Below are 24,432 nucleotides of genomic sequence, written 5' to 3' on the forward strand. Positions count from 1 at the left end.
TAGAAAGTTGGTCAAAGCCATAATACATAGACAAAAGCAACACATCTTCGTCTGCACTTAAATGCGTTATCAACTTCCGCAGAGTTTTGTTATTCTGCATTTTGGCAAGACTGAGTGAATGCATTGCTGGAAGGAAGGGTTGGACTCCCCACCCTACTGCCAGTAGTTAACTACCTAAAAACCTTGTTAAGTATTGGATGGCCAGTTTCCAGCTGTGCTGAAGGTATTTCCATAGGTAAAGAGCTCAGGTTTGTATGTTAGGAGAAATATAAATTACTTGAATTAGTCATTGTTTGGTTTTGTAGTCAATTGTAACCAAACCTAGAATGCTACTTATATATCTTCATTGCAAAATTATTGTACTTTCTTTTGTAAGTGGTGTATATGTAAACCTATGCAAATAAAGCTTTAGACTAGTTCTGCAATATACTTTTATTTTTTAATGTTTATGTGAAAGGAACAAATTTTAAAATGACATATTTTTTTTTAGTATATATTAATGTGGAAGCACCCAGAAACATTAATTTTTTCACACTTGTTCTGCACTGCATTATTCTAAGATTTGCATTAAGTCTGCAAGTGCTTAGTGTACAGTCTCATTGCTACTGTATTGAGTATAGAAAACATATATGTGCTGATGGAGATCACATTTCTTTGCCACAGATATCCTGTTGTGTTATGGATGATCTCTGATAATCTGCAAAGAAACGTGTTTTCTTTAGCATCGAGTTAATTTTCCTCAACAACATACTCTAGGTAAGTGATATAAAAGTGAAGTAATTGAAGTTAGAGAGAACGCCCCTAAATTATATGTAGTATTTGATATAAGCTTTGTTGAATCTTTAGTCATACACAAACACATTGTTCAAAAGCCAGTCTGTCAGTTATTCACGATGCACTGAATTAATTTTTGCCAGTCTTCACCTTGTTACAGAGACACTGTTTTTAAATTTCAGCATACCAAAAAGTACAAATATTCTGATTAGAAATGACACCAGAGTGAGAGTAATATTTTGATTAGTAATTTACAAACAATGTGTGAAGCATAATATTTGCTTTTCAGATGTAGCTCATGGGTAGATAGGACCTGCCAAGGCTTAATAACTGATAGTTAAATGGGGCCAGGGTCTGTTGAAACGTAGTCTTCGCATCTGAGATCTTGCATAAACATTTATATCCAGAGATCCTTAATTTGTCCATGTCATAAAGTTTCTAGGTATATTGGTCTTGGTGCCAGCAACTAATGAGTAGCAAATCAAAACGTTGAGCAAATTGATAAGCCATAAGGTGTTGGATTGTGTCACTTGCTTTCTTAATGAATTAGATTGCTAGTGGAGGCATTCATTTAGATTTTAGTTTTATTTATGGTTTTTCTCCACGATATAAAGAACCTGCTTGCTAGTCCCTCTTCTGCTTTGCCCACTTGTGCTATTTCTAGTCAGCTGCTTCTCGTCTCTTGTCCACACCATCGAGATATTTTAGATCACAGTCTTTTTTTTTCCTTCCACTGAAACAGTATGTATCTCGATTGCTGTGTCATCCTTGAATTGATCCTGCAGAAAAGAGACCTCAAGAAGGATCTTTTCCCACCGTTATCCCTACATTAAGGGTCAGTTGCCTGATGCGCCTTCTCCACGGCTCTTATTAAAGACATCATCTTCACCAAACCTCTTCCCTCCATATCTTCCTTCATTTATCTCGCCATCTAATTCTCTGTGTCCCTCTCGATATTCTTCCTCCAACAGGCTCTTCCCAAGCCCTCTTCACTCCCTCCCCATCCTCAACACATGTCTGTACTATCTCAATCGTGTCTCTCTTATCACCTCTGTCATCTTTAGTAAGCCTGCCCTTTTTCTTATTTCATCATTTTCCAAAATCTTAGCCAGTGATATTCCCATAATTCACCGCAGCTTTCTCATCTCTGTTCTCTCAAGGTTTACTTCCTGTTTTCTTCTTAGAGCCCATGTTTCTGATCCATGCATTAACACTTGTCTTGTCACTGTGCTATAGATCTTGACTTTTAGCTTGTTCGGAACTTTCTTATCACATGCTACTCCAGCTACCTCTCTCCACTTTCCAACACAGCTTTTATCCTACTGTACATTTTGGCCTCATTATCCTCCCTCTTGGCTTAAAGTAGATCCTAAGTTTGTTCCTACACGTAATGAATTACTTTCAGCGTTGGCTGGAAATCAGTCATAAGAGAATAACAACAAGGTAGTTAGGAAGTAACTAGTTCACTAGTCGAGAGACCCACCCAAGCAGGCGTAAACATTCCACTTCAGACGTGCTCTTTGCTGTCTCTGTCGTCGAGATGTGTGAGACCTTTCTTTGTTGTATCTTTGTGAATGATTGTTTTGTTGTTTGCTTTTATCATGCAAACCCAAAACTCAGATAAGCCTTGTCGCCCTCCATTCTTGCAATGCGTTTGCCATGGAGTGGGGGGCAGAAAGTGTGGTAGTTTCCATTCCAAAGTGGAAGTGGACTGTCGTGCCCTCTGCATGAAGAGCTGAGGGCATGAGTGTTCTCCAGATAATACTTATGATGCTTGTATATCTTGGTTGGCGGAGCAGTTAGGGAGATATGAGGGGAAGAAGTCATCTCGGGGAAGTCTTCCAAGGCTTTGTCGGAACGCTACACGCCCCCGTTGACTCCGTTGGTGGCTAATCTTTCGTCTTCCTTTTTCCCTCCACGTAAGCTGTTTCCCCTTCGGGGGAAATGTCTCCGTCTGCTTCTTCGTTTGACTCATCGAAAATAGAAGAGGGTGGGGAGGCATGGAGACCAGGGGCTGTATTCAGGAAGCTTCTGTTCACTCCGAAGGGGATCTTTTTCCTCCAAAGGGAACAGGAGTTCCCACCACTAATACACTTCTGCTCCCTCAGGTGTGTCTGTCTCCGTGGTCAGGGATTTGCAACAGGCATGGGTGAAGCTGAATTGCCTGACACTCCTTACCAGGGGCTGATGGATCATTTTTATGTCAGCTCCTGTGACTCTTGGTGCAGCTGCTGGGACAATGAAGACTCTGTTAATGCCTGTGTATGTGGCACTTCCTCACTTGTGTATACCCAACAAGTTACCATAGTAACACCTTCTGTGGTCTTGTCGTTTGTGCCGCATACTTCGAGGACGGAACCTTTTCTGCTTCCTCCTCCAGGCTACGCAGTCCCTCTTTCCCCACAGGCAACTATGATAGACCCCAGACACTGTCCCCACTGGATCTTCCACCCATCTCTATTCCCATGCCTGTTGCTGTACCTGTTCCTGACCGTGTGATTGCTGTTGTGTTATCGGTGCCCCAGGTGGCACCATGGATGGGGGATCTCACTGTCGTTCTGAGGAAGTTGACGAAGAAGTAGTCAAAGAAGAATGAAAGGTGTCATTGTCTTCCTCCTCGTCATTTTTTTTGTCTTCATTGTCGTCGTCTGCCACCACCTTCACTTCTTCTGAGGCTACCCCGCCAAAGAAAGTAGAGGGATATTGCCCCCCGACCCCAAGTCGCGTTCCATGGCTTTCTAAGGGTCTTTCTAGCAATTATAGTGAGACGTGGTCATTCCGCTGGTCCTCCCATTGCTTCGGGAGCGGGAACCACCTCACCGCCCCCAATGAGGTGCACAGGGCGGGGACCACAGAAGTTCATGATACGGTTTGTTCTTCTGCACCTAGTCCTAGAGGTTCTGCCTCCAGGACCGGGAATGTCTCGGGTTCTTATCCACGAGTTTCCCCAAGTCGGTGACGCTGAGTTCTCTGGCATGATGCGGAGGAAGGCGTAAGTCGTCCAGGTGACTTACGCCTTTCTGGACGATCGCTCGCATACCTATCACTCGGCTCCCAGAGGTGACGTAATGGTCCCACTGGACCATGCACACGTTGAGACTGGTAGGAAGTCCTCGTTCTGTCCTCTCGAGAGGTTTTTGGCCTCTTCGGAGACTGTGATGCGTCATAAGGACAGTACCCTCTCTCGTCATGCTAGTGGACACTATTCTTCATCCTGATCAACAGTCATGCGTATAGTCCAGGCGTCGAGTAGAGCTTCCCCTGGACGTGAGAGAGCATCGCTACTGTCCTCGGAGGAATGCTTCTCCACAGGGAGAACCACTCCTCTAGACCCGTGAGCCGATCATTCACCACGGGTTGGTGATCGTAACGGCCCGCTCCATCTGCTAGTTCTGTTAGCAGACTGAGGGGGAGCATCGGACCTTCCTTACCTGTCTCTTCAACTTCCTCAGGATACACCAGGAGGAGCGACACAACCAGGGGGAACTGTGAGGAGTGTTCTCCTCACGGTTCGGCCACATGAGGTACGTTCCTGGAACCAGGTCTTAGGACCTGAGATGTTGTATGCTTACCCTTAAACGCCGAAGCGGTAAAATAAAAATTGTCTCCCATGTGCCGGAGGTGTTTCGGAGTGAGTGCGGAAGCGGAAAAAATATTTTTTTTCAAAAAAAAACACAGCACGCTTAGTTTTCAAGATTAAGAGTTCATTTTTGGCTCTTTTTTTTGTCATTGGCTGAATTTTAGTATGCAACCATCAGAAATGAAAAAAAATATCATTATCAATATATAAATAATGCGATATATGATAGCGCAAAAAACGAAATTTCATATATAATTGTATTCAAATAGCACTGTGCGCAAAACGGTTAAAGGTAACAAGTTACTTTTTTTTTTGTTGTAATGTACACTAAATTGCAATCATTTTGGTATATAACCATATTGTAAAACGATAAAAGCAACACAGAGAAAATATTATCACAAAATTGATGCATGAATTCGTAACACGCGGACGTAAAAAAATATATTTAAGTTTTTCAAACTTCACCATAAATCTAAATATTGTTATAGAGACTTTGAATTTGTTTCAAGATAAAGTTAAATGATGGAATGTTACGATACTGTAAGAGTTTTAGCTTACAATTGCAGTTTTCGACCATTTCGGACGAGTTAAAGTTGACCAAATGTCGAAATTTTTTTATAATTTTTTTTTTATATGCAATTATTTCGGAAATTAGAAAAGCTACAACCTTCAAATATTTTTTACTTTTATTCTCAAATGAAATTGCGCACATTTTCATATAAAACTCTATGAAATGCCTAATATGAAAACGGAGCAAATTTTCCCGAGAATGCGATGTACGCATTTCGGAGAATTTTATGGGCGGAGATCCGCACGAGGAGGGAAAGGAAAGTTTTTTTCATAAATTCACCATAATCGAAATATTGTGCTAGAGACTTCCAATTTGTTGCAAAATGAGGTAAATGATTGAATATTACTAAAATATAAGAGTTTTAGCTTATAAATTGCGTTTTTTGACTATTACGGTAGAGTCAAAGTTGACCGAACGTGGTTTTTTTTCTATTTATCCTGATTTATATGCAAATATTTCAAAAATGAGAAAGGCTACAACCTTTAATTATTTTTCGTCGTATTCTATATGAATTGCGCACAATTTTCATATACTAAAACTTTTGTAACGCTAATTTAAAATGGTGCAAACATTACCACAATCGCATGTATGATTTTTTCGGAAGAGTTACCGCGCGGCACGTAAGGAAAAGTTTATTTTTTTCATAAATTCACCATAAATCGAAATATTGTGCTAGAGACTTCCAATTTGTTACAAAATGAAAGTAAATGATTGAATATTACTAAAAATATAAGAGATTTTTAGCTTACACAATTGCGATTTTTTACCATTTTGGTAGCGTCAAAATTGACCAAAGGTTGAAAATTTGTCACTTATCATTTTTATATGAAAATATTTCAAAACTGATAAAAGTTACAACCATGGGTTGTTTTTAGTTGTATTGTGCATGAAATTGCGCACATTTCATATATAAAACTTTATGTAACGGCTAATTTTAAAATAAATGATGCAAACATTACCACATTCGCATGTGTGATTTTTTTTCGGAAGAGTTACCGCGCGGACGTAAGGAAAAAGTTTTTTCATAAATTCACCATAAATCGAAATATGTGCTAGAGACTTCCCAATTTGTGCAAAATAAGGAAAATAGTTGAATATTACTAAAAATATAAGCGTTTTAGCTTACAATTGCGTTTTTCGACCATTTTGGTAGAGTCAAAGTTGACTGAAGGTTGAAATTTTGGCACTTATCGTTTATAAGGAAATATTTCAGAACTGAAAAAGCTACAATCATGAGTATTTTTTTTTTTTTTGTATTTTTAAATGAAAGGAAATTGCGCACATTTTCATATATATACTTTGTGTAACGGATAATTTAAAATGGTGCAAAAATTATGTCAAAGTGACAAAATAATTTTTGAGATGTGTCACTGATACTAGTGCGATAAGAAAGAAATTCGCGCTTGCGCGCCTGCGTAACGATTGTAAACAAACAACGCCTTGATCCGTGAACTCCCAGCATCCCCCAAGGCGCGTGATTCAAAAGTTTTTGGCTGGTAGGCCTATAAGAATTTTTTCGCGAAGTTTTAAAAAACTTTTTTTAGTCGACGTATGGTATGTCCATTCGGCATACGGGAGACATTTTGACTCGACGTTTAATACGTCCATTCGGCGTTTAAGGGTTAAGTGGTTCGAGAAGATAATGGGGTGTCTGTCGACGGCTCTTCCCCTCTGAAAAAAGAGAATCGAGGCAGGGACTCGCCCTAGAAGGGCTTGACGGTCCTTCCCCTCCCCCAGGACACAGTCACTCCCGAGATTCAGAGGTCTTTTGCAGAGGAAGCAGCTTGTCTGATTCTGTTGGCCCTAAGTAAACTCTCTTGCCCCGAAGACAAGATTTCACCTGGCTAATTACACCTTCGTAGGCTACCGCTATGGCAGCTATCCAGGCCATCTCCTGGCTGGATCTGTGTCCCTCACAGTATCCAAAGTAACTGCTTCTTTGGGGACAAATAGCTCCCGGAAAAGTCTCAGCTTTCGGGAGACATTGTCAGTCTGGTGGTAGGGCTATTTCCTACCTGGCCCACCAGACTGCAAACCTGTGGCCCAACCTTGTTTTTAGGAGGAGGGATGCTGCCCTAAATCGTTAACCAGGTTGATGCTGCAGTACACAAGCGTAGAGCTGAAGACAGTGATCGTCTTGTCCACCAGGCAGTTGCCAAGACATCCGGGCGTCTCGTGCAACTGCATCTTGGCCTCATAGCCAGACTAGCTTTTCCTCCGCCCCCAAGAAGACTCCTCCTTCTAGAGGGTCCTGAGGAAAGGCACAGCCTGACTCCTTCGCCCTGAAAGGTAATCATCAGCCCCCTCTCAGCACCCCTTCTCTTGCTGGAAGGGAGGTAAGCGAAAGAGTAAGAAGGGGAAACGCTAGGGACAGCGTTCCCCCATCAGCTGTTGCCATCATTGTGTGGGGGGGGTTGGGGGGAGGGTTACCTGGTGAGCCATTGGGCAACATGGGAGCGCTACGAGCTGAGACCTGGGTTGTAGATTTCCTTTGGGAGGGATATCTTCTTCTCTTCGAGTTGAGCCCACCCCTCACTGACCATTCCGGTCCAAACTTCAGACATACATCCCTGGTTCTGCCAAGGATCTGGCACTGAAAGAAGAAGTGCTATTAATGCTGAGCAAGATGGCTGTGGAAGTCATTCGAGATCTGTCACCAGGGTTCTACAGCTGACTTTTCCTGGTGGAGAAGGCTACGAGGGCCTGGAGACTAGTGATAGATCTCTCTCCCCTGAAACTGTTTTGTTCGCCAGACTTGGTTCAAGATGGAGACGACATCATGTTCCGTGCTCTCCCTCCCATCAGGGATAATAACTTCATGCTTTTTGTTGGACCTGAAGGATGCGTATTTTTAGATACCCATCCATCAGTCAGGAAGGCAGCTTAACTATTTGTCTCGATAGGAACAGCCAACTCGGCTTTGGCAAGTCGTGATTTCTCTGCAATGGAGACTAAAGGAGTGTTGGTCACAGGATCGAGATCCTCAATCCTTCCTCGTTCCTCTAACAGAGGAAGTGAGGAAGGATTTAGCCTGGTGGCTAGATGACAGGAACCACTTAATAGGAGTGGAGTTGCACACTCCCCCTTCGGACATGCTTCTGTTCTCGGATGCATCGAATGAGGGTTTAGGCGCATACCTGGAGGAGTTGGCTGACTGCAGGGGTGTGGAATAGACACGACAAGCACCTTCATATCACGTTCTGGAACTCAAGGAGTGATGGGCACTCTCATTGTGTTGATGAGCGACAACACCACAGTGGTAGCATATGTCAACAAACAGGTAGGCTTAGTGTCTCTTCCGTTGCATCAGTTGACAGTGCAGGTGCACAAGTGGGCTGCAGTGCACTCGGTATAGCCAGATACATTCCAAGGAAGAGGAATGTAGTGGCAGACAAGCTCAGCCGTCAGAATCAGGTGATAAGGACCAAATGGTTTCTACACCCAGACGTGGCAGAAAGCTGTTCGACATATGGGGTTGTCTAGTGGTGGACCTGTTCACCACCTGGCACAAATGAAAACATACAGGTTTCTTCTCCATTGTGCCAGACCCATGGCAGCTGCAGAGGATGCGTTCCAACATCCGTGGGACAACCTCGAAGTGCTGGTCACCAGTAGTCCTAGGATGATTCTGGTGGAGGATCATATCCCAATCTGTTGGCTCTTCTCTCTGAGGACCTCGAGAGATTCCCCCGTGGCACAACTTTCTGTATCAACCGCACGTAGAACGGTACCAATTAGCATAACAGTCGCTATGTCTTAACGGCTGGCGGTTATCCACAATCTCTTGTGAGTGAGATTTTCTTGCCTAGCAGCGACAGAGATGGTGGGATAACGCTGACAGTCCTCTGCAGAATTGTACCAGGGAACAAGTGGTCCATCTTCTGTGGTTGGTGTCATGGACAGGGTCTCTCTCCGCTCAAAGCCACTCTTCAACAGATGCGTGGATTTCCTAGTCTTTCTTCGCTGAGAGAAGTTCCTCGTCTTTCTTCACTGAGAGAAGTTCCTCTCTGTCTCTGCAGTTAAGGCTACATGTGTTGGGGCTGTCCGCCTTCGTCGGGTTAAGTATAGGACCTGCGATATTTTACGTAAGGTCAGTTTGTATGACCCCCATCCTTGTTGGAGTATCATAGACCTTCGATGATGATTCTAAGTTCATTCAGTATCTTCTTTCTGATGTAAGAATTTAGGCGTTGAAACACAGAGTCCAAAAATAGATGTATTCTTCTATCTTACATCATGAAGTTCAGATAAAATTGGCAGGTCTTCCAATGAAGCTGGCTAACTGAAGTCATGACACACAATTTGGTTTACAAATCATAAGGTGAGCAGACAATAGCTTGACATACGAACATACACACAGATGACATAGATTACAAAGTCACGTAGAATGGTCTGTGGTTATAGGTCAATATGTTTACTCAAGCAGAAAGCTTTGTCAACAGTTTGCATAACAATAGATTTGATGACACACACAGAGTGACTTACAAACCAGGACGCTGATTGATACAACACATCAAGGCTCAGCCTACATTAACTTGTCTGTTCGATCACACTCCTGCAAATGGTTGACCTCTTGGGTCACTGGTTTTAATTACTGTCATAGTTTTGAGTTTTTATATATGGAATAACACACATTCCATATATCTTTATATGTAACACTTACATAATTGCTCGGTCGGCTACAAAACCAACACTGAACATTACTCAAGGCATAAAGTTTGACTTGCAAAAATGACCCATAGGAGTGTGATACAGACACTAATGTGAATATATAACTAACTCATAATTACCAGCAAGTGGTTAAGGAATGATATTCCAGTTAGTTATATGTAAAAAATCAGATATATAGAACATACTTATAAGGAAGAAAAATTCATGGTGTACACATCGAGATACGAAATTAATCCGTTCCGAGGCGGCCTTGGTGTCATGAGTTTTCGTATCTTGGAACACATTTTTACATGTAAAATGGCTAATCCGTTCCAAGCCCTCCAAAAACACCCCAGTAAATTATATTTCCAGGCCTAAAACACATGTTCTAGGGTTACAACGCCGATCCGATGGAAGAAATATGACTCCAAAAAAGGCAAAATACTGTACATACTTGAGTAATATTCAACTGCATGTAATATTCAACCCATTTTTTACTGCATATATTAGGACTTTAGCATATGTCCCTTAGCAATAAGCCTAGCCCTATGTTAGCGGTTGATACTGTAGCCTAGTCTATGATTCTGACATCTAAACCTAAGAGCCAAAACAAAAGCTTAGAATATGCCAATAAAATGTATAAATAATCAGTATGTACTCATTTCAAATAATTATTAATTATCATTAACTATAATACACAAACCAACAAAAACCAAACCTTCCAATCGATTGTTTACACTCTTACGAGTATCGAACGAGCGCCAAGCAAATCATTTTTCCTAGCACACAGTAAGCCATAAATTGTCATTAGTATCTCTCTTCAACTAATGAAACTACCAAACAGTATAATAACCATTCATTTCTATTCTTTATTCTATCTTTACCTAATGAGATTACCGAGTTACTGACAGCTATAATGAAACATACGTATACATAACATAATAATAAAACAGAAGAAGAACTTCTAAAAATTACGTATTTGTTGGCAGTCTGATTTATTTTATATTTTATGATATCTAATTCACAATTTTTTTTTTTATTAAATGTATTGCATGTACTCATTTCAAATAATTATTAAGTAACCATTAACTATAATAAACAAACAAAAAAAAGCTTCCAAACGTCTGTTTACATCCAGCACTTACGAGTATCGAACGATCGACAAGCAATCACGTTACACAGTAAGCCATAAATTTTCATTATCTCTCTTCAACTACTGAACTACCAAACAGTATAATAACCATTCATTTCTATTCTTTATTCTCCTAACTTTACCTAATGTTTTTTTTTATTAAATGTATTGCATGAATAAGTTTTCAATCTACAGCATCCTTTTACCAATAGAATAACTTAAAGCACAAGGGGTAGATGCTGACCAATAGGAGATCAGGACCTTTATGGGTGACTAGCATCAGGAACCAATGGGAGAGCGGGAGGATGGTGGCGAGTTTACTCAGTTGGCAGCGCGGGAGTTTTAAAATTGTTCTTGGTGGTCCGGGCGAATCTCAGACTTTACAGCAACAACCTTTCGTATCTTGAAAACTTTTCGTATGTAGAATCAGTAAATTTTTTTGCATTGGCTTTCGTATCTCGAGTTTTTCGTAAGTAGAGCCTTTCGTATCTCGAGGTACTACTGTATATAGAAAATACTTATAAGCAAATAAAATTCATGGTGTACACAAATACAGATTCACGTATTAAGATATAAGACATATGCAATATGATAATAATTGTAAATAATAATGATCACGTGATATATAATGATACAGTTTTATACTTCTACTCATGAAGATACATGTGCTACAGAAAATACTAATTGTACTTTCTGATAATTGCATAACATAAAGATTTACATGATAAAAATCATATATTAACTGATAAAAATCATATATTAACTGACATATCAACTCATATATTAACTCATATATTAACTGCAGTTAGTTTCAAGATACAAGGTAACAGATTGATTATAGGCTACCTGAGTATTTATCATATATATATTGATTCCTATAAATATGATCATATTATGTACACTTACTACAATGATTAACATAAATGACTAATCTAAGTGATTAATCTAGGTGCACTTTAATAGTTCTCAGTTCATCACGCACAGAAATATATTGATTCATTGATTAACTTCTATATTCTTTAAATAAGCATGCTGATAAGATATGTAATGATTGTGATACTGATATGGCTTCTTTTATTACTGATACTTTATATATAGAATACATAGCCAAGGAGATACCTACTACACATTTAACTAGCGTTCGAACAACTTTTCGCCCATTACACAGTTCCTAGACAACCACCTAGAGTCAAATGAAATGGCCAATTCCAAATGGTTCTAAATACAACAGAAAATTGTCTGGGCAGGGTCCGAACGTTCTATTTGGCATCCATACTTGTTCTCTTCATCCTATGCCATATAAATACGTTCTCGTATGAATGAGATCATCCCCACCAGCAGGCAAGGTCTGCGCCAGCAATGTAAAGTTGAATACCCTCCTCGGTTCGTAATTGTTGGAAGTATGTTCATTGTAGTCAATTCCGACAGCTGCTGGACACCATCTGCATTAAAACTAAATTAACGCTGGATAACGGTTGATGGTCCAGGAATCCACGAAATAAGCTGTTCACTTATGATGGTGCTTATTCCCTTAACATAGTAGGCGGTCGTTACTCCACTGCAGCTGTCCGCAGCGACGAACAGTTTTGAAGTTGTAGACGAATCTGTCCGAGCATGCGACGTGAAAACTCTCCTACAGCGAGGTGTAACCAGGTTCCGTTAATCAGCTTGTAAGCGAACGTATACTTGTCAAAGTGTAAAGTAAATCCAGAAAACGTTCAAATATGTGAGGGAGAGAGCCGTTGAGGACTAGACTTAACCCACATGAATTCGTGCTGATATATCATGGAATTCAAAAGTCAGCTGTACAACTTTTTATTTTTTCACCCATGGCATTAGAACAATGAGTGAACCTATCCAGGTCTCTGACGACCGTAAAAATATCGATATTAACGGATATAATACGAATCCAGAAAAATTCTATATTACTGGATAGTAAGTTACTAGACATATAAGTAAGATTTGTAAGATTGCCCGGCAACAAATAAGAATCGAAGGGAATATTAATCATGATTCTGAAATTTTTCTACACTTACTGAAATTAAGCTGCGATAAAATCCAATCCTATGTCCCCTAACAAAAAGTTCATATTCGAGTTTTCTTGCGCGCATTCTCTGGTCTCTAAGGTTAATGTAAAAACTTTAATAGGTGGCAAGAGATGCAACGAAAGAACCCACTATGTAACTAATTTTCCTATTATAAACTTTGGATTTTCAAGAAAAATGGTGACATTTTGCCCATGAATATGAATCTACTTGAATTGTATCAATGTGTCTGTATAAATACAAAAAAAACGTCCACTGCATAAACACATATTCAAATATTGTTACGTAGAGAATTAATAGAGTCCCCCAAAATGATAAGATTTAACACAGAATATATGATTATAATATTTCAGGAGAACTTCTGTAAAAAATAAAGTTGACAGAAACTCAAAGATAAAAATTCGCAGGAGCAAAGTCCAATGATGTAGATAATTTCTGTAAAAAAGTAAGATTAAGAATGTCTCGTAACTTCACCCACAGGAACAACGAATTCAATCTGCAAGGAACACTCAAAGTTACATACAACAAATGATAAAAAAAAAAACAAAAAGGTTTCTACTTAGCTTGATTTTTAGTGGAAAGTCATGGTGTTTTGATAATGACAAGGCCTTGGTTCTCTTTCTCTGCTTGGCGGATGACCCTTGATTCTCAGCTTGCATTCCAATCATGCGTTTGTTTGTTTGTTGAATGATTGTTTTCTCATTGCTGGGTCGATGAAGATCATATGCGGAGAGACACGTCCTGCTCAGCGGTTTGGAACAGGTTTCTCGAAGATATGCAATGTTGAAGACGCTCATGAACGATGATACAATCTCTTGAATGATTCTTAATGAAGGGGCATCTCTTACGGTTAGGAGGATGCTTGCGATGCCGTAGAGACACTAAGTTGCTTGAAGATTTGAAGATTCCCTTGCTTCGGCGTCGTTGACTTCTGATATGTTACATTTTCTAAGATTTGTTAGTCTTCAGATGATGTGGAATGGTCTGAGCTGCCGCCAAATGTTGGGGCTGCCACCTTCATCTGATAGGGCGCTCCGTAAGTTATAAGGACATGCGATATTTTACACTAAGGTCGGTTTTGTATGACCCCCATCCTTGTTGGAGTATCATAGACTTCGATGATGATTCTAAGTTCATTCAGTATCTTCTTCCTGATGTAAGGATTTAGGCGTTGAAACACAAAGTCCAAAATGGATGTATTCTTCTATCTTACATCATGAAGTTCAAGATCAAAATTGGACAGATCTTCCAATGAAGCTGGCTAACTGAAGTCTGACATACAATTGGTTTACAAATACATAAGATGAGCAGACAATAGCTTGACATACGAACATACACACAGATGACATAGATTACAAGTCACATAGGACGGTCTGTGGTTATAGGTCAATATGTTTACTCAAGCAGAAAGCTTTGTGTCAACAGTTTACATAACAATAGATTTGATGACACACAGATGACTTACAAACCAGGACACTGATTGATACAACACGTCAAGACTTAGCCTACATTAACTTGTCTATTCCGACACACTCCTGCAAGCAAACTGGTTTGACCTCTTGGGTCACTGGTTTTAATTACTGTCATAGTTTTAGTTTTTATATATGGAATAACACACATTCCATATATTTTATATGTAACACTTACACATGTCTGCCTTGGCCTTGGCCTTGGTCCTGAAACTGCAAATGTGTGCATTCTTCCTCTTCTTTGGAAATATCTCTTCTTATGAGGAGCTTCGAGAGGTCTTGCCCACACAGAGAACTCAGGCCCCCTGAGTGGGATGTGACTCTTGTCTTAAGGAGCTTGACTCGAACCCTAAGAGCCTCTTTGAGAGTCGTCAGACAGGGATCTGATCCTTAAGACCATCTTTTTTTTCTGGCCCTGGTATTGACGAAGTAAGTGAGCTAGCTTCATGGTCTCTCTTACAATGTTAAACACTCAAGGGGATGGGGATCCCTTACGCTCAATTTCATACCCGGATTTTGTAGTGAAGACTCAGAATCCTTCAGTCCCTGGACGATAGATTGAGTCCTTTACGATCCCCACTCCCTAGAGGACTTTTTGTGGTAATGACCCAGACGAGATGCTACTTTGTCCCATTAGAGTGCACGGCACTATCTGGACTAAGTGTCGACTCATCTTCGTTAGCACCAGCTTGACCAAGAAAGAGGTGTCCAAAAACACTATCTCTTTTTGGCTTCGTGAGGTGATCAGGAAAGCGTACTCCTCCGAAGGTAGGTTCGACACTGGTACCTTTCGTCTGAGAGCCCATGCAAGAACCTGTTGGTTCCACAGGTACTGAAAGGAGGGGTTTCATCCAACCAGACCACATTCACCTCCTCCTACCTTCTGGATATTGCTCATAGGTCTTTGGATACCTTTTCCTTGGGACCCGTGGGCTGCTCAACAAAGTGTGTAGCTTACCCAGCTCCTCTAACTGGACAAAAGTAACATCTTGCCTTGTGTAAACCATATGAAATGGGTGTGAATGAGAGTGTGACTGGCTTCTCTTTGGACAGGAAGCTGCGGTCGTCACATGCTGGAAAGGGTGGTTGATGCAAGTAAGCTCCATTCTTTCCCTTTCATTAGGGTATAAAAGCAAATATCCATCTCTTCCCTAACAAACAAGGGGGGAAGAGGACATTGGCATAAGACAAACCCGATACTTGTATATTTGTCTTCTTGCTTCCGACTATAAGTTCTTGTTTACTATTCATAAGAGGCTACGCTTGTCTCCCTCATATGAAATTGGTCCAGAGGTCTGGCCACTGGTCTCGCAGTTCTCATACTTAGATCAATTGGACAGAGGCAAGATTCCACCCGCCACCCCCCCCCCCCCCTTCCTTGGTCTTATGACCTGTTTGGGAATCTTTGGTTGGGTGAACACCAGTTCTAGTTCACAAGACTATCAGATTCCTCCCACCAATCAGTGAGTCTCCTTATGTAAAGGACCGATGGTTTGTATTATGTGTACGAACAAATCACAAATTTTAAAAGTAAATTGTAATTTTTCCAGCTATACAAACCTGAGGTCCTTTCACATTTATGCCCTCCTCATGCCACCCTTTAATCTGTTCCTGGGCCTAAAGCAAAGTGGAATGTTTGACTCTGGTCGGGCGGGACTACAACTAGGGAACAAGCAGTTACTGCCTAACTACCTTGTTATTCTCTTACAACTATTTTCTAGCATATCAGGAAGTAATTCCTTACGTAAATGGACCTCAGGTTTGTATGGTTAGGAAAAACCAAATTTATTTTTAAAAAATTTGTGATATTTAAAACTTCTCCTGTTTTATAATAGAGCCTCTTCTTTTTTGTATTACTTTTCTGTCTCAATCTTCCATACTGCTCACCAAAACCTCTGTTTTTTACATGGAACTTACCCAGTAATTATATAACTATGAGCTTCCTACCTACGGTGGCCTAACAGTTGAAAATTTACGGTAGCACTAGTGTTGGTTACAGTGTATTCTGGAATGCCCCGCCCACTACCGGGGATTATATAGGGAACAACCTGGCAGGGAGCTTCAATTCGTATTCTACCGGCTCCCGGTGAACACCTCGGTGGATTTAGGCAGCCTTCTTCAGTGTATTGTGTTGATGAGTTCAGAGTCTTGGTGAAGTTCTCTGTTTATTTGTGATAGCACATTCTTTCAAATATGTCTGATTCTAGGAGAACTAGTGTTTGGATTTGTGCAGATGATTTTAAAGACCAGGTTATCTAAATCTTGTTTCGATCCACATACCAGATGTAGTAAATGTACAGGTCAAGAGTGCAAGAAAGAAATCACTTGTGCTGAATGGATGGGACGAAAAAGCAATGGTAAATTTTTTAGGTGGTCCCATCAGGACAAGATGGATATGAAACAGAAAGAGGACAGCAGCTGCTCAGGCAGAAATTAAATCTAGTTTAGATGATGTACAGTCTGCTGAATTAGTAGAAGATAGCATGATTGTTTTGCCTGTAATTCCTGTTGCTTCTTCAATCCTTTCTCCTCCGTTTCTGTGCCATTAACCTTTCTATTCCAGATTCGCTTGCTCCCGATCCCAATACCATTGCAGCCTCGAATCAGAATTAGATAAGGAGTTTGAATTTTTATCAAGTTTGATGATGGAGCTTGGTGCTTTCTGTTAAAGCCTTAATGGAAAAAGGCAGTCAACTTTAGTGTTAGTGCAGTGCACAGTGATTGTGTAGAGGAGCTGGCTGTCTGACCCACCGGCTCCTAGACGAACATCACCGTCCCACTCCCCCACACCGGGGAGAAGACATACCAGAGGTCTAAGGCCGGGGGCACATTGAGACGCGGTGACACAGGCAACGCAGCACAGAACAGGGCAGAAAACTGCATTCACTATTTTAAATGGAAGCATGCACATTGTCAAGCAGGACAGCACAGCGCAGGGCAAGACCTGCCCCGGCCTGCATCACGCAGTTTCTGCGCACATGCGGCACAGGAAGTAACTTGCTCAGTAATCCACATGATATCATCCTCTGACTGACAAGGAGAGCGTACGGACATTTGATGATATAGTAGTTCGGTTGAAAAAGGGAACCCACACTCAGCACTGCTTCACGTTAAAATCCCAGACTCGACGATGAATTAGATGATGGCAGTGAGAGTATTGTTGACCCTACAGCTCATGCAAGAGTAGTAAAGAAAAATCAGAATGATTGTTACTGCTGTGCTCAAGGAATCGATCTTAATAAATCATAAAGAGAGAGTTAAACAGAGAGCATTTGATAGGAAAAAAATTGAGGTAAAATTTGGACAGGAAGCAAGAGATCCCCACCTTTATAATTTTTTCATGACCATTTACACAACGACGGCAAAAATGCCACCAGCCTTACAGCACAAGATAAAAAGGGATGAATTTCGCATAGTTTCAGATGCTGAAGAAACCTTGTCGGCATGTCTCCTTATCCCCAAAGCCATTCCTCCCACTCATCCTTATGGTCCTACTTGTCGTGCATATACACCTACTGATGCATCTACAACTGACATAACACAGTCTGTCCCTGTGCTTTCAGAACAGTATCAGGACACATCCCTGATTTTCCAACAAATTATTATATGATGTGAAAGTCATAATTATGTCTGATGATTTTGTTCATTTCTGATGAAATTCTCTGGAAAGACCTGAGTGCTTATCAACACTGTTTCCCTGTTATTTTTCTTTTTTACAATTATCATTATAATGAAATATGGAGGCAGTATTGCAGGTCAAAAAGAAAAGGGAATTGTTCATCAGTGGATTCTTTCCTCCATTCTTATATTGCAGAAAGACAGACATGAAGGAAAATAAAACTGACATTAAAAACTGCCAGTTTTTTCTCTACTCCCAATTGGTTTTTGGGCATCGCAACCTTCAGATGATATGTCACTTTGCATCATGATATGCACCTCATCAAATTGTTCTTAGCTTAATCTGAAATAATTCTTGAATCTTGCATCACTGAACTCAGATGTTAAACCAAATGCACTTGGCCATGTACTCACTCGTCTACACAGTGATCTCGTTCCCCTACAAGTGCACATTGTAAGAATACCCACTGTAATATTGTGGAATAAAGGTATTATTATTATTATTATTATTATTATTATTATTATTATTATTATTATTATTATTATTATTATTATTATTATTATTCTTTTTATTATTATTATTATTATTATTATTATTATTGTAATAATAATAGTAATAATAATAATAGTAATAAGAATAATAATAAAAATAATAATAATAATAATATGTTTTATTAAAAGTGATTGCTGCCTCAGCTGCATTAATTTTATACAGGTTCTTTTCTATTTTCTAATTATTGCTTCTCATTGTTGCTTAACTGGTGAGCAGCGCGCCGAAGGTTGACATATCTCAGTTAGGTCAAACGATTGGATTTTATGGTAAAAAAAATTTCAGAAGGGTAGTCAAATTTTTGGGTATATCCTGTAGAGTTTATTGAAGATAGAATTGATGTTAAATTCTATTTCTTTTCTATTCTTTGATTCTTTCAGGATGTTTCGTCTGAATAAACCTCAGACATCCTCTTGGGCAGAGGTGGGTGAAGGACTGAAGATAGAGGGTGAGTCCCAGCTGCTTATATTGCGGTGGCGCAGCGGGGGCGTCGTGCCGTGCCTTTTGTCCTTGGACTCGTGGGTGGGGAGCTTCTTTTTCATTGGCTGCCTGGCTGTGGGCTCAAGCCAGCTCCCGATCGCATGCTCAGCAGGCGCGCCGATCTTCTCAGTTTGCATATCATCACGCCTGGCTTCATTTTGATTGGGTAAAGGCCGCGTGACATCACTGCTGGTATTATTCATCGTATAATGTCATCTTCGGTGGTATTTCTTCTTGAATTGGGGCATTTTCGGGCGGCGATATGGTGATGTTTGCCCGTTACTGGGAGTGTGTCTTCGCATGCAGGTCGGGAGCAAAAAGGCCTCCTGTGTCGTGTTCATGGAGGGCTTTTGCTCCTGGATGAGTAACGCCTCCAGGAGGCGCAGACGGCGAGGGTCGGGTGCTCTCCCTATTATCGGATAATACAGTCGCGGGAGATTGTGTCGGTGGGCAGTGAGGGCGTGGCTTCTTGATAGCCCTTCTTGGGCGTGACAATAGATTGTCTTTGCAAGACGCATGTAGTCATTCCAATGTACTTCCCAGGACATCCTCGGGCCGGTGTACGGATCTGGGATCTCAGAGACAATGTTACGGTGTCGAAATATCTTGGTTAAAGGACGACAACAATGTTATGGCCTCTGAGGGAGGTCCGCTTCAGGTTCGATATGAAATTAAAAAAAGAAAAAAAAAAAAAAATATATATATATATATATATATATATATATATATATATATATATATATATATATATATATATATATATATATATATATATATATATATATATATATATATATATATATATATATATATATATATATATATATATATATATATATATATAAATATATATATATATATATATATATATATATATATAATATATATATATATATATATATATATATATATATATATATATATATATATATATATATATATAATATATATATATATATATATATATCAACACCAACAGTTGAAACTGGGGATACGAATATAGAAAGAAACACTAACACAACAAAGGTTTATTTACAGCTTACTAACAAAGTAAATGCAGAATGGTATCTCCTATTTACATAAACAGATAGAATCTTACACTGCATGAACTGGGGGAAACAGTGAGGTAATAAGAATACTTGCTAAACAGTTTGGCACTTCGAAGAGGTGGCTTCATAAAAGTAGTAGCGGCAATTGCAGACGTCCTCTGACTCCGTATTGCAGGAACTAGTCTACTTGTAAGACAGGAACTCTCCCTTTTCTTCTCTGAAGTCTGCTCAACGTAGAGACAACTCGGCCGTCCACACCGGAAGACAACTAGACCAATATCCAACCAACTCTCAAACAACTCTTCTTTTGATTGATACTTCGTTGGTTCCTTTTCTCGTATCTCACGAAGATCTCTGCTGCTGCTGATCTCTCATTGATAATCTGATCTGTGGCTCTTACTAACTGGTGATCTCTCTCTTTTACAATCTCTTTCTCTTACGATCACTGCTCTCCAAAGTTCGTTTGTCATATTTATACGGCACTTCTGGGGCGGAGCCTACGGTGAACGTCACCAAACTCCAGGGATTTCTAGAACTTCTTAGACGAATCTAGACGAGGTATTGCATCAGAAATCGCGGCGTTTCTCATGTCCTGACGAGATCCACAACACTCCTGCCAATTCTAGAACCATCATGATAACAGGCACCTTCAACACATTGCGCTAACGCCTCCTTGCTGCCGAACTTCTCCGAAAATGCGTTCTCCTTTCCTTAACTTTCTTTGCTATGAAGCACTTACATCACAGCCGGGCATATGTTGGTATACGTCTGCTTGAGGGGGTCTCCTGATGGCGGTGAGGGGTTATTTTTCATGATAAGGTCTTTTGTTTTCCGGTTTTTGTAGTATATTATAAGGTCCACTATCTTGCCGTTCTTCAAATGGGGAGGATGTTCTCCTTAATGATCTTCTTCATCACCTCTCCTCCTTGCGGTATTGAGAGTGCATTAAGGCCTTATAATATATCTTGATGTTTTCGGTGGGGTGGGGTCGTGGGTCTTCTTCCTCGTTCGAGTACCATCTTTCAATGGCGGTGCACACTTCTCGATTGATGAGCTTATTAGAATATCCGTTATTCACGAGCATCTGTGAAGCTCGAGGTGTGTGTCCTGCCAGGTAGAACAATGGGAGAGGGCCCTTTTCACAAAGGCCCATGACAGTAGTGCTCTTAAACCTGTCAGGACACTCGCTATCCCCGTTGAGGCACATTCCTAAAATTTGTTTCTTCGTGTAGACAGAAGTGCGGAGACCGTCTTCTGTCTTCGTTATAAGGACGTTGAGGAAGGGGAGCCGATCGTTGGTGGTAAACTCGACTGTATAGATTAGCATGCTGCATTGCTGGAATCGGCAATGTAGGGCTTCTACCTCATCCTCGGTGTCGACTTGCATGAAGATATCGTCTATGTAACAGGCGTATTTGCGGAGTGTGGCTCTGGGCGAAGACCCTCTCTTCTACGGCGGCCATATAGAAGTTGGCAAAAAGGACTCCCAGAGGAGAGCCCATGGCAACGCCATCTTTCTGACGGAACATCTGTCCTCGGTGGGTGGAGAAGGGGGCCCTCTTTGTACAGATGTCCAGCAAGGTGCGCAAAGAGGCTTCTGGGATATTAAGTGGGGCTGTCGACAGGTCTCGGTAGACTCGATCCATGATGATGTTAATGGTCTCGTCGATGGGAACGTTGGTAAATAGGGATTCTACATCGAGGGATGCTATGATGCCAGTGCGGGGGAGTCACGAATTTCTTCAAGGAACTCCATCGATGAACTCAGGCTATAACGGCTCGGGACGTAGGGAGTAAAAATTTGATTGAGGCGCTTGGCCAAGGCGTAAGTCGGGGCAGGCGTCTTTCTGATAATCGGGCGGAGAGGGTTGCCTTCCTTATGGGTTTTCACGTTACCCATAGAGGTAACCAAGGCTGAAGTCCCCTTGGATGGGCGGAAAGTGACTGCGTTGGTTGCGGCATTAATGGTACTGATGACACGGTTGGTATCCCTTTTGATGTCCTCCGTGGGGTTCCGTGTGAGACGCTCAAACTTTGAGGAGTCGGACAGGATAGCGTCGAGCTTCTCATGGTATTCCTTCGTTGTTATTAAGACGAAGGCGGCTGTCTTATCTGCCCGTCGCACAGTGATGTCTTCTTTGGCCTTCAACTCCTGTTTGTTAAATATATTGTTTTTATCTTTTCTTTCCAACTTCAGAATCCTTGTATTCTCGTTTTCTTTATCTTGTTTATTTTTTGTACAAAAAAAGTACTTTGTCTTTTTTCATAATCCTTTGCTTTTAAGCATCTTTTCATAATCCTTGTTTCCAACTCTCTTGGAAAATAAAAAGATCTCAAACGTAACTTAAATAATGTTAATAATTATTTAATACCTGTAAATACTTTGTGTGCTGACATTTGAGACCATTTCAAAGTATTTAACTCTTCCTGAATTAGCTAACGAAGTTAACGAGTAAGGGTAAGAATTCTAACCCTCCATGGAAGCAGTTCTCCTGACTAAAGGGAAAATGGATAAACTCAACCTTCGTTAGAAACTTGCCAACTGAAGTGTTATCATTACTTGAAGGACTTTTATTGCTGTGAAATAATGAAGTGCTAAGTACCACCAGTTTCACCAAAGTGCAATGGAGAGACTAGGGCATGATTCTCCAGGGGAGTGTGTTTTCGGAGGAACCTTTTAATGGATTGTGTAGCAGCATGGAAGAGATGTTAGACGGGGATTCCATTCCCTACCATAGTCTTTGGCATCCACCATATCTACTGGATTACTTCCGAGGGATTCAACTTCCTGGATTATATCGAGCAAGCAGGCGCTGTATACTTTGAGGTAGGTCTCGGTAAATGTTGGCACACTTTACGAGATTTAAATTTATTGAATGAATAATTTTATCGCTGAGTCATTAATCTTGTAAAAAATGGAACTTGTAACCAGAAAGAATTTACTCTTGTTAATATTTTGCTTTGCCATTTATCATATCTTTTGAGATCTTTTTATTGAATCTTATTCTGAACTTTAAGTCACTTGCATAGGCAATAATTTCACATACAATTTTCTGATTGACCTATCATATTTTTATAGGCTATGCGCAGTGGCATCATGGTAATGGTATTGCTAGATGCATCTTATAAACTATAAGCGATTCGGATTGTGGAGGTTAGGTAAACTAGTGTCGTTAATATTAATCTATTATTCTGCATAATATTATGCTTTAAATTTCCTTTATGTTCAATAATAAATTCTATGTTCACTTTGATGTTTGTTTTCTCACCATTTTTTATAACCTTCATATAATTTTTTCCGAATAACTCCTTAGCTGCTTCCTTCATCTCTGGGGTGAAGATGCCACTGGTGTGTGGCCCCCTCTCCGTGAGGGCCTCGGCGAGCAGGAGGGGCTGGAGGGCATCTGTTGTTCGGACAATATTCCGGGTCTCGAGCTGTTGGATAGAGTCGAGCAGGAGTTCGATCTCAAGTCTTTTCTCATGTTGCTTAGGCTTAGACATGAAGTGACAGTTAAGCCCTAGTCGAAGCAGAGCGTCTTGGTCGGGAGGAGGTTGGAAGTCAGTGAGATTGATGTAGCCTTGAGCTTGCTATGGGACTCGCAGCTTGCTGCCGTTGAGAGAGATCAGCTTTCGCATGATGCCCTTTATGCGTTTTTTCATATCTTCGTCTCGGAGGCGGATAAGGCAGGCATCAATGTCATCGTTGGCGGCTAATTCTACATCGGGAAGGTTGTCACTGTCGGTGGGTTGGTTCTCATTCGGTTGGTCTACATCGGGGTCGTCATTCTCGGGGCTGAGGGAACCGTTCCGGAGGGATCCAGGAGGGTCTGCTTCAGGTTCCTCATTAACATCTCTGTTGCTCGGGTGGCTTGTTAATGTCCGTGTGTTCGTCCATTCACTCCGCAGTCGAGCATCGTCCTCGTGGAGTTTCCTTAGTTGGGAAGTCTTCTCCCGTAATTGCCGTTGTATGAGGGATTTCCTGAAGCTCCTGGTCCCTGTATGCTGGAAGTAAACCCTCTTTTAAACATGTTTTATTAAAAGTGATTGCTGCCTCAGCTGCATTAATTTTATACAGGTTCTTCTCTTATTTTTCTAATTTTATTGCTTTCTCAATGGTTGCTTAAAACTGGTGATCAACGCACCAAAGGTTGACAAGATCTCAATTAGGTCAAAACGATTGGGATTTTCAGTTTGAGGGTAGGTCAAATTTTTTGGTTATATCCCGGGTATTTTAAAATATTATAAACCCTAAAATGAATTAAACAATTATAGAACAAAAAAGAGGAAATAGAATTGATGTTAAATTCTATTTCCTTTTCTATTCTTTCGATTCTTTCCGGACGTTTCGTCTTGAATAAACCTCAAGGATCATCCCTTGGGAGGCAGAGGTGGGTTGGAAGGAACTGAAGTTGACGAGGGTGAGTCCAGCTGCTTGTAAATTGCGGTTGGCGCAGAGGGGGGCGTTGTGCCGCTTGTCCTTTTCCACTTGGCTAGTGGGTGGGGAAGCTTCTTTT

General features: G+C 40.7%; 1 protein-coding gene across 1 annotated transcript in view; it reads left to right on the plus strand.

The window, feature by feature from the left end:
* Positions 1 to 654: 654 nt before the first annotated feature.
* Positions 655 to 24,432, plus strand: part of LOC135204686 (zinc finger protein OZF-like) — a 37,746-nt gene continuing 13,968 nt past the window's right edge. Inside the window, exon 1 of the mRNA XM_064234845.1 lies at positions 655 to 756. The gene's annotated coding sequence lies outside the window, so the exon portion shown is untranslated. The remainder of the gene's footprint in view (positions 757 to 24,432) is intronic.

The sequence above is a fragment of the Macrobrachium nipponense genome, chromosome 47 (assembly GCF_015104395.2).
Source record: "Macrobrachium nipponense isolate FS-2020 chromosome 47, ASM1510439v2, whole genome shotgun sequence".
NCBI classification, from domain to species: Eukaryota; Metazoa; Arthropoda; class Malacostraca; order Decapoda; family Palaemonidae; genus Macrobrachium; species Macrobrachium nipponense.